Consider the following 9,266-nt stretch of genomic DNA (forward strand, 5'->3'; position numbering starts at 1 on the left):
CAGCCCCTCTGTCTCCTATGAAACCGTTACTGAGTCCCTCTTGTCAGCAGGATCAAATTCAAATTCCTTTGGCTAATTACCCAGTATACTTCATGATCCAATCCCAAACTAATCGTTTTGGTTTGATGTTTCATTGCACCCTTTCTTCCCTGTACTTCTGTACTTTATGTTCCAGCTACAATTAAAGCCGTAGAATATTCCTGAAGTAGACCATCTTTTCCCATACCTCGCTTACAGCCGTACAACATACCTAGAACATTCTTCCCTCGTGTTGCTATTAGAAAATACTTGTGCTTCAAAACACAACTCAACACATCCCCCAACCCAGCATTTGTGACTTGTTTGTAAAGATCTATTTATTGCTATCACCTTGTCCAGTAACAGACAGTCGTTTTTACAAATAGTCCCACTTAGTCTCTATGCTGCAGTCTCCCTGAGCCAGCCTCCATGACAGAAGCAGAGAGAGGATGGGAGAGCAGCTCTTTCTCCCCACACACCAGCGTGCATTTCCAGGAGGACAGAACAAGCCATCCCTTGTTTACATTTCAGACAAAAAAATGACCAAAGCTGTATTCTAGGAAATTATTTCTAAGCCTACAAAGAACCATCCATTGTTTCTGGACTATTTTTTAGTCCAGAAGATAAAATATAAAGTTTATAATTTACATACTACCAATTAAAATGCTCTTCCTTCTCAATTGCTTCTTTCTTTCATTTTTGTTGTTCTTGTTGTTGTTTGGTTGTTTCATTTTGTTTTGCTTTTGAGACAAGGTCTTGCTGTGTAGTTCAGACTAGCTTTCAACTCACTATGTAGCCCAAACTGGCCTTGAACTTGCGGTGATCCTCCTGCCTCAGCTTCCCAAGTGCTGGGATACAAATGTGCACCACCACTATGCCCGGCTATCTGAATTGCTCATTTTAAAGCAATTTTCACTTTGTTTAAAAACCACTTACTTTGGGAGCCATTCAAATTTATATCTAATGACACATATTCAGCTGAATATGGACTGTGAGAACAATCCCTGCAGAAGGAGTCAGTGGTGTCAGTATTAGGCACATAGAACCATTTTCATCTGCCTTAATTAAGATATAAGAGAGCAGAAAAAAATATTAGTCATGGGCTTCCGGTAAAGATGACGGAGAGATAAGAGCAGATTAAAGAGGCTCCCTGAGGCAGACAACTCAGATGCCAAAATAACACATTGTGGGGAGTCCCAGACAGAAAGTGATGGATCCTCCCAACCCAGGAAGAAACTAAAGCGAAAAGAACCAGTCAAACATGCAGTCCAGGGGCTATTATTGAGGCAGCTAGGATTCTGTGCTCTTGCATGGCCGAATTCCCACCTCTTTGACTCACTAGAACTGCAGAAGCACAGAAGTTGGAGGTCAGTGAGCCCAATAGAGAACAGAGCCAGCAAGGGACCTGTGGTGAGTGCTGGGAATTAAAACCCTTCTATGGGAAAGGGGCATCAATGGGACGACATTGTGGAATCGGGCAGGACTGGCAGGAACAAGGAACAGCAGTGACTTCAGTCATTTGTTCCCTTCCCAGACAAGATTGCTGGGGTATGCTTGGCCTGGATCACGCCCTTGGCTGAGACCCAATAAGCTAGCCCAAACCAATTCCCAATGCACAGTGCACACTAGTGCAGTGAAGGCCTCAGCAGGTTGACTGACCTGGAGGGGAAGAGCCAGCATACACCACCCCTGTTTGCAGCTCAATAACACACTGGACTGGGCAGGGTCACCTAGCCAGTGTACTTCAGAAGAACCATAACCAACAAGGAAAGGGACTGGGACCTCCTCTGTATGCCTGTATGGAAGAAACCAAAACATGAGAAAAGGAAGCAACAAGAAAAAGCCTCCAGCCCCCAACCCTCAGAACACTGATCCAGGAGAGGTAAATACAAAAGAGACTGAGGACAGCAAACAGGCAATATCAGACACGGCATCAGTGGACATAAAGAGATATTTTCTCAAAGATGAGTTCAAAAGTGAAATAATTAACCAAGTAAAGCAAGATATAAGTAGATTAATAAAAAAATGCTAAGCAGCTCTCAAGAAGACAGAGAAGGATAGAGGAGCACAAAAAAAGGAGAGAAACATTTGATGAAGAATATAAAGAAAGCAGGTTCAAAGAGATTACCAGGAAATAAAAAACTCCATAGAAAGCTGTTAAAACTGCTTGAAAGAAACCAAGGACTGATTATCCAAACTGGAAGACAGGTTTGCAATGTGGGATCATGAAAGGAAAAATTTCTTTAAAATAACAAGGAAATAGGCAGTAATAATCCAAAGGCTAGAAGACAACAAGAGGATCTATAACTTAAGACTAAAGAATGTGAATGAAGAAGCAGGGGTACAAACAAAAGAACTACAAAAGCTATTCACAGAAATAATTAAGGAAAACTTCCCAAGCATAGGAAAAGAAAATGATATTCAGATATATGAGGCATACAGAACTCCAGCCACCTACAACCAAAACAGAGCTACACCCAGGCAAATAATAATCAAGATCCCAGAAATTCAATATAAGAACAGAATATTAAAAGCTGTTAGAGACAAGAAACAGACCACCTATAAAGGAAAACCCATCAAAATCACAGCAGAATTCTCCATACAGACCATCAAATCAAGAAGAGCTTGAAGTATTCCAAGCCCTGAAAGAAAATAACCTCCAGCCCAGATTGATGTACCCTGAAAAACTGTCTCTAGAAATTAATGGAGAAACAAGATGCTTCCAAGACAATGAAGAACTGGGGGAATTCACGACCACCAATCCAACTCTACAGAGAATACTGCAGGGCATTCTAGAGAGAGAGAAAAACACCAGGATTCCAGGAACAGTGGCAGAGAGGCCTCAATGAATGGAGCAGTAAGTGGAATGAAGAAGAAAAGCAGACAACTAATGGCAGAAAAAGAGCACAACAGAATTGAGGCAGAGAAGGTTGGTTATAATCTCTAATATAGATGGCCTTGATACACTAAAAAAAGAGAGAAAAATACAGGCAGAGTAGATCAGAAGGTAGGGTCCACTGAGATGCTCTTTATAGGAAATATAAGTAACCTAAAAAAAGGGCTTATGGACCGAAAATCAAATATGAGAAAACAATGCTCTATGTGACAGGGAACTAGAGAGTAATAGGGGCAACTCGACCAGTATTTGTAGATAGGTTGAAAAGACAGGCTTTAATAGGTAAAGGAATATACCAAGAGATCAAGTCCAGGAGGGAGAAGGTTTGCAACCACTTAGGTAAATAGCAGGTTGCCCCTCAAACTAAAAACTGAGGGTGTTGGTGAGACCCAAAAATGCACAGTGCACCCTGGGGGAGTGAAAGGGGAGGAATAGTCTTTTAAAAAGATGGCAAAGGATATTGTTAATAGTGCATCAGGATTTAAAACCCACATTGCATCACTCTGCTTAGATAGATTTTATTCTGTCCCAGTTTGCCTACTTGCATTAGATTGGCGGGCACAGACAACAATCCCAAAAACATTAGGATAAATAGTAATCATCTTTAATTTCCTATTAACTTAATCTAGAGTCCTGTATAACTTATACTATTTTATCATGACTGATCTTAGTTAAATCTGGTTTATTTGACTGCTGTTTGGTGTCAACAGATTTATTCAAAACTGATATGATTGATAGTATCAAGTCTGAGAGTATAGGCAAGTACACTGAAGATGACAAGATTCACTACAATACCCATTCTGGTTTGATTATTACCGTTTTTGAAGTTTTGCACTACCTACAAAGTTGTGTTTTTATTAATATTGTTCTTTACTGTTATATTCAATTATACTATGTCTGACAAAATAGATAATTCTATTGAAGATAACAAGAGACAACACAGTAACCATTGTAGAACTCCTTATACAGTGGTTTTATATATCTTTTCAATTCGTGTGTTTATAGGTATATGTTTTATTTTGTTTTGTTTTTAATTTTTTATTTAAAGGAAAAAAACAGTATAAGGGTACAAGTAATACAGAATTACAAAAAAATGGTAATAAATCACTAGTTAATAGATTACATATTATCATCTTAGAAATAGCTGTTCAAGTTATAGGATTAAAGCATACAAAGTGGACATTCATACAGTGAGACTGCAAACAGTTGTGTTCAATGATCCAACAAAAACTCAGTAATATGGTCATCTATCTTAACACACCTAACCACACTTGCAGTTGTATCCTTTAGAGCACTTTTTCCCCCTCTCTTTTTTACAACAAAATTTACACATTTTGGATTTAATTACTCCCATAGTTCTTATTATTTTTTTTTGGAAGAGAATAAAACCAAATACGACAAAACAAAGCAGTCAGTCAAAACAAAGGATAGACATAGCACATGATGTAAAAACAGAATACAAGGTAATCAACAATGGTTAGCATAATGCCTCTTGCTTCCTTAAAAAGAATTGCCTATATCATTAGGTATAATAAAATTGAACAAAACAATACAGAACAAGATCAATAAAACCTAAACATTGTAAACATTACAGGACCTCAAAAGAAGATAACAGTCAAACCAGAATGGGCATCATAGTAAATCTTATTGCCTTCAAAGTAGTTGCCTATACCCTCAAACTTGATACTATCAAACAGAATGGAACAGAGTCTAATCAGTCAAAACAAGATAGTGGGAGTAATACAGGGCTTCAAATCAAGTTAATAGGAAATCAAAAAGTTACTATAATATAGCCTGCTAATTTTTTTGATTTTTTCCCTTAATAAAATAATTTAAAATAAATAAATAATTTTTTTAATGAATAAGGGGGAGATTGAGATAAAAGAGCATATAACAATATAACAATACAGGTCAAAGCATAACAATTTCAGCAACCTAGTGCTTCACCACCAAATAACGCAACTTAATAGTAGTTACCATAATGTCTCTTTCCTTGAAACATTTGAATACAACTTCGCATACTATAGCATCAAACATATCAACACAGTGTAAAACCATTCAAATGGATGAAAGTATTACAGGGTACTTAGAACCAGCTAATGGAAAACGAACAATGGTTTCTATAGTATCTCTTTGCCTATAAAAATTTTTGTTTATACTATCACATATAGTAAAATCCAGTAAGATACAACATGATAAAACCAGTGGAGACAGAAGAGCAACAGTTTGATGGGACTTCAAAACAAGATGATATTAAATCAGCACTAGCTATTATGATGTCTTGTTTTCTTCAAAACAGCTGTTCATTTCGTCACAGGCAATAATATCAAGCAGCCCAGAATAAAGCCATTCCAACTAATGAGAGAAAACTTTATAAGGCTTCAAAGCCACATAACTGGCTCTCCATTTGCCGAAAACTAAAACTAGACCCATGCCTATCACCATGTACTAAATTAAAAACTAAATGGATCAAAGATCTGAATATTAAAAGAAAAACACTAAATCTGTTGGAAGACAAATTGGGTAGAAACCTTGAAGACATAGGGTTAGGTAGAGAGTTCATGAACAGGACTCAAACTGCACAAGAAATACTTCCCAGAATCAATAACTGGGACCACCTCTTATTAAAAAGTTTCTGCATGTCAAAAAAAATCTCCAGCATAGTGAAAAGGAAACCCACAAACTGGGAAAAAATCTTAGTGAACTCTCCCTCAGACAAGGGACTTCTGTGTAAAACATATAAAGAATTTTTAAAAACTCAGACCCCCAAAATTCAAGGATCCAGTCCAAAAATGGGCATCTGAGATGAATACACACTTTTCAGGTGAAGAAATACAAATGGCAAATAAATACATGAAAAAATGTTCATCATCATTAGTCATTAGAGAAATGCAAATTAAAACCACACTGAGATTCCATCTCACTCCTGAAAGAATGGCCAGGATCAAGAAAACCACCAACATCTCACTGTTTGAATGTCCACTTTATATGCTTTAATTTTGTAACTTGAACAAATATTTCTAAGATGACAATATGTAATCTATTAACTAGTGATTTCCTACTGTTTATTTTTTTTCTGAAATTCTGTATAATCTGTACCCTTTTTCTGCTTTTTTTTTCTTTTTCTCCTTAAATAAAATTAAAAAAAAAAAACACCAACAACAAATGCTGGAGAGTCTGTGGGGAAAAAGAAATTCTCCTGCACTGTTGGTGGGAGTATAGACTAGTGCAACCATTGTGGAGGTCAGTCTGGAGATTTCTCAAAAAGCTGGGATTGGAAGTCCATTTGTTCCAGCTATTCCACTTCTAGACATATTCCCAGAAGAACTGAAAGCATCATACCACAGTGATATATGTGCACCCATGTTTATAGCAGCACAATTCATAATCGCCAGATCTTGGAAACAACCCAAGTGTTCATCAACTGAGGAATGGATAAAAAAGTTGTAGAGACTTCCAGGAGAACATGGCGGACAAATAACAGCAGCCACGGAGGCTCTCTGAGATTACCAGCTTAGAATCCAGGAGCGGTGCCGTGTGAGGAGTCCTAAGCGAGGGGAGATGTACCCTGCTGACCCAGGAACAAACTAAGCTGAGAGAAACCAACTGGAAATGCAATCCTGATGCTATAACAGGAACAGATAAAATCTCAGCGTGGAAGCTGGATCTCGAGCCATTGGAAGCCGCGATTTGAATTTCCTGCTGCCACTGCTGCATCCCAAACAGCATGGCAGGGAGAGAGATGCGTGAAAGCTGATAGCGGGAATCAGCGAACCAAATGGCATTGAGAGCAGGACTGGCAGGGAGCCCTGCATCGACCTGTGGTGAGTGAGAGAAATGCGGACCCTTTCATAGACCAGAAGGCTTCAACAGAGGACATTCTGTGACCGGGCAGATTAGCTGGAACAGGGCCCTGCAGTGACTTTAGTCACATATTCCCCTCTCAAGCGGGATTGGTGGGGAGTGCTTGGCCTGGTGACACCGCGGACTAAGATCCAGTAGGCTAGCCCAAACCAGGTCCCAGCACCTGGAGGTGCACCCTAGTGGTGAAGCCTTCACTAGGTTGATCTGGAGGGGCAGGCCCAGCAGAGGCTGCCCAGGTCTGTGTCTCCCTAGTACACTGCAGTGGGCGGGAACACCTAGCCGGCAGATTCAAACAAACTGTAACAAACAAAGAGAAAAAAAGACAAAACTGGACCTCCTATATCCGCTTGTATGGAAGGAACAAAAAGTATGGAAGAGGGAGCAACAAGGAAGGGTCCTCAGTCCCCAATCCTGAGAACACTGATCCAGGAAAGGTGAATGCAAAGGAGAATGAGGACAGAAAACATGCAATATCAGGCACGGCACCAAGAGACATAAAGCGATATCTCCAGAGCCTCATAGATGAGTTCAAAAGCAAAGTATTTAATGAAATAAAGCAAGAAATAAGTAGAATAGTTAGAGAAATGCTAAGCACCACCCAAGAAAAAACAGATGGTGGAATGGAAGAACAGAAAAAAAGGGGAGAATTGTTTGATGGAGAAAATAGAGAAAACATAAAATACATGAAGCAGGTTCAAAGAGATTACCAGGAACTAAAAACTCTATTGAAAGCTGGCATAACAGCTTGAAAGAAACTAAGGATAGATTATCTGAACTGGAGGGCAGATTTGTAATATGGGAGCATGAAATGAAAAACTTCTTAAAAAACAAGAAAACAAACAGCAATAATACAAAGGCTAGAAGATGATAAGAGGATCCATAACTTAAGAACATAAAAGAAGAAGTAGGGACACATCTCAATCTTCTTTTTATTATCTACTTTTTCATTTTTAATCCTTTTAATTAGGGGAAAAATAAATAAAAAATAGTAGGATATATTATAGTAACCCACACTGATTTCCTATTAACTTGATTTGAAACCCTATATTGCTCTTACCATCTTGTTTTGACTGGTTTTCCTCTATTCTGTTATACTTGATAGTACCAAGTTCGAAAGTATAGGCAACAACTATGAAGACAATAAGATTCATTATGACGCCCATTCTGGTTGACTATTATCTTCTTTTGAAGTCCTCTAATGTCTCCAGTGTTTTGGTTTTATTGGTCTTGTTCTTTACTGCTTTGTTCAATTTTATTATAACTGATGATATAGGCAATTCTTTTTAAGATAGCAAGAGGCGATCACCTTGTATTTTGTTTTTACACTATGTATTATGTCCATCCTTTTGATTTGACTGACTCTGCCCTATTATGTCACATTTGGTTTTACTTTCTTCAAAAAAAAAAAGTAATAAGAACTGTGGGAGTAATAAAACCCAAAATGTATAATTGTCATTGTACAAAAGAGAGGAAAAGAAAGTGCTCTAAAGGATATAACTGTATGTATATTTAAGTATATAAGATAGGTAACCATATTACCGAGTTTTATTGGATCATTGAACAGAATTGTTTGCAGTCTCACTGTTTGAATGTCCGCTCTATATGCTTTAATTTTGTAACTTGAACAAATATTTCTAAGATGACAATATGTAATCTATTAACTAGTGATTTCCTACTGTTTATTTTTTTCTTTGAAAGTATTATTATTTCTACCCATTTTCTGTTTTTTCTCTTTAAATAAAAAAATTTTTTTAAATATTAGTCATATATTTGATTAAAAATAACTTCTAAAATATGTGCCATAGGTCATTAGAAGCTGACACTCTAAATCAAGGCTTAATGACTGACACGAGTCTAAACCCTCTGTGACTCACTCTCCCCACGTGCAGCCTTCTTTGAGACTCTGATTTTTTCTTTATTCTCCAATATTTGCTTTCATCAGTCATCCCAAGTCCTCCTGATGTCTGACTGCACATGTTGCAGGGCTGGGCACTGTACAACATCCTGTGTTCTGCTGGCGTTTACAGTCTAACTCGGACACACACACATATACACACATGCATGCACATATGGGTACACGTACCTACACAGAATATATAGACAACAAAATTACACCAGGTGGTTGTCATATAGTAACTACAACATCAGCAAAGTCACAGTCTTCTTTGCTTCTACACTACCTTGTTTGGAAGTGGTTCCTCTGAAGTTTGCTTTATGTTCACAACTACCCAGGAAAGTAAGCAAGCCAGACCTCTGTGTCTGAATGTGACTAGTGAGTACCTGAAAGCAGAGAAGCTCAATGGTTTGCCTAGACCGGCAATGGTCAGTAAGCACAGGGGCAAATGTGAACCCAGCACTCTGCCTTGCAGAGGTAGAGCTCTCTGGCCCTCCTCACCAGAGCTGGCTGCCACAGACCCGGGAAGGACAGCGGGACTTAAAATTGAGGGCTCCAGAGAATGAGAGGTGGATCTGGGATGGAGTGCTAAGA

The sequence above is a fragment of the Cavia porcellus genome, unplaced genomic scaffold (genome assembly GCF_034190915.1).
Source record: "Cavia porcellus strain 051 isolate PalLab524CR breed Dunkin Hartley unplaced genomic scaffold, mCavPor4.1 scaffold_9, whole genome shotgun sequence".
NCBI lineage: Eukaryota > Metazoa > Chordata > Mammalia > Rodentia > Caviidae > Cavia > Cavia porcellus.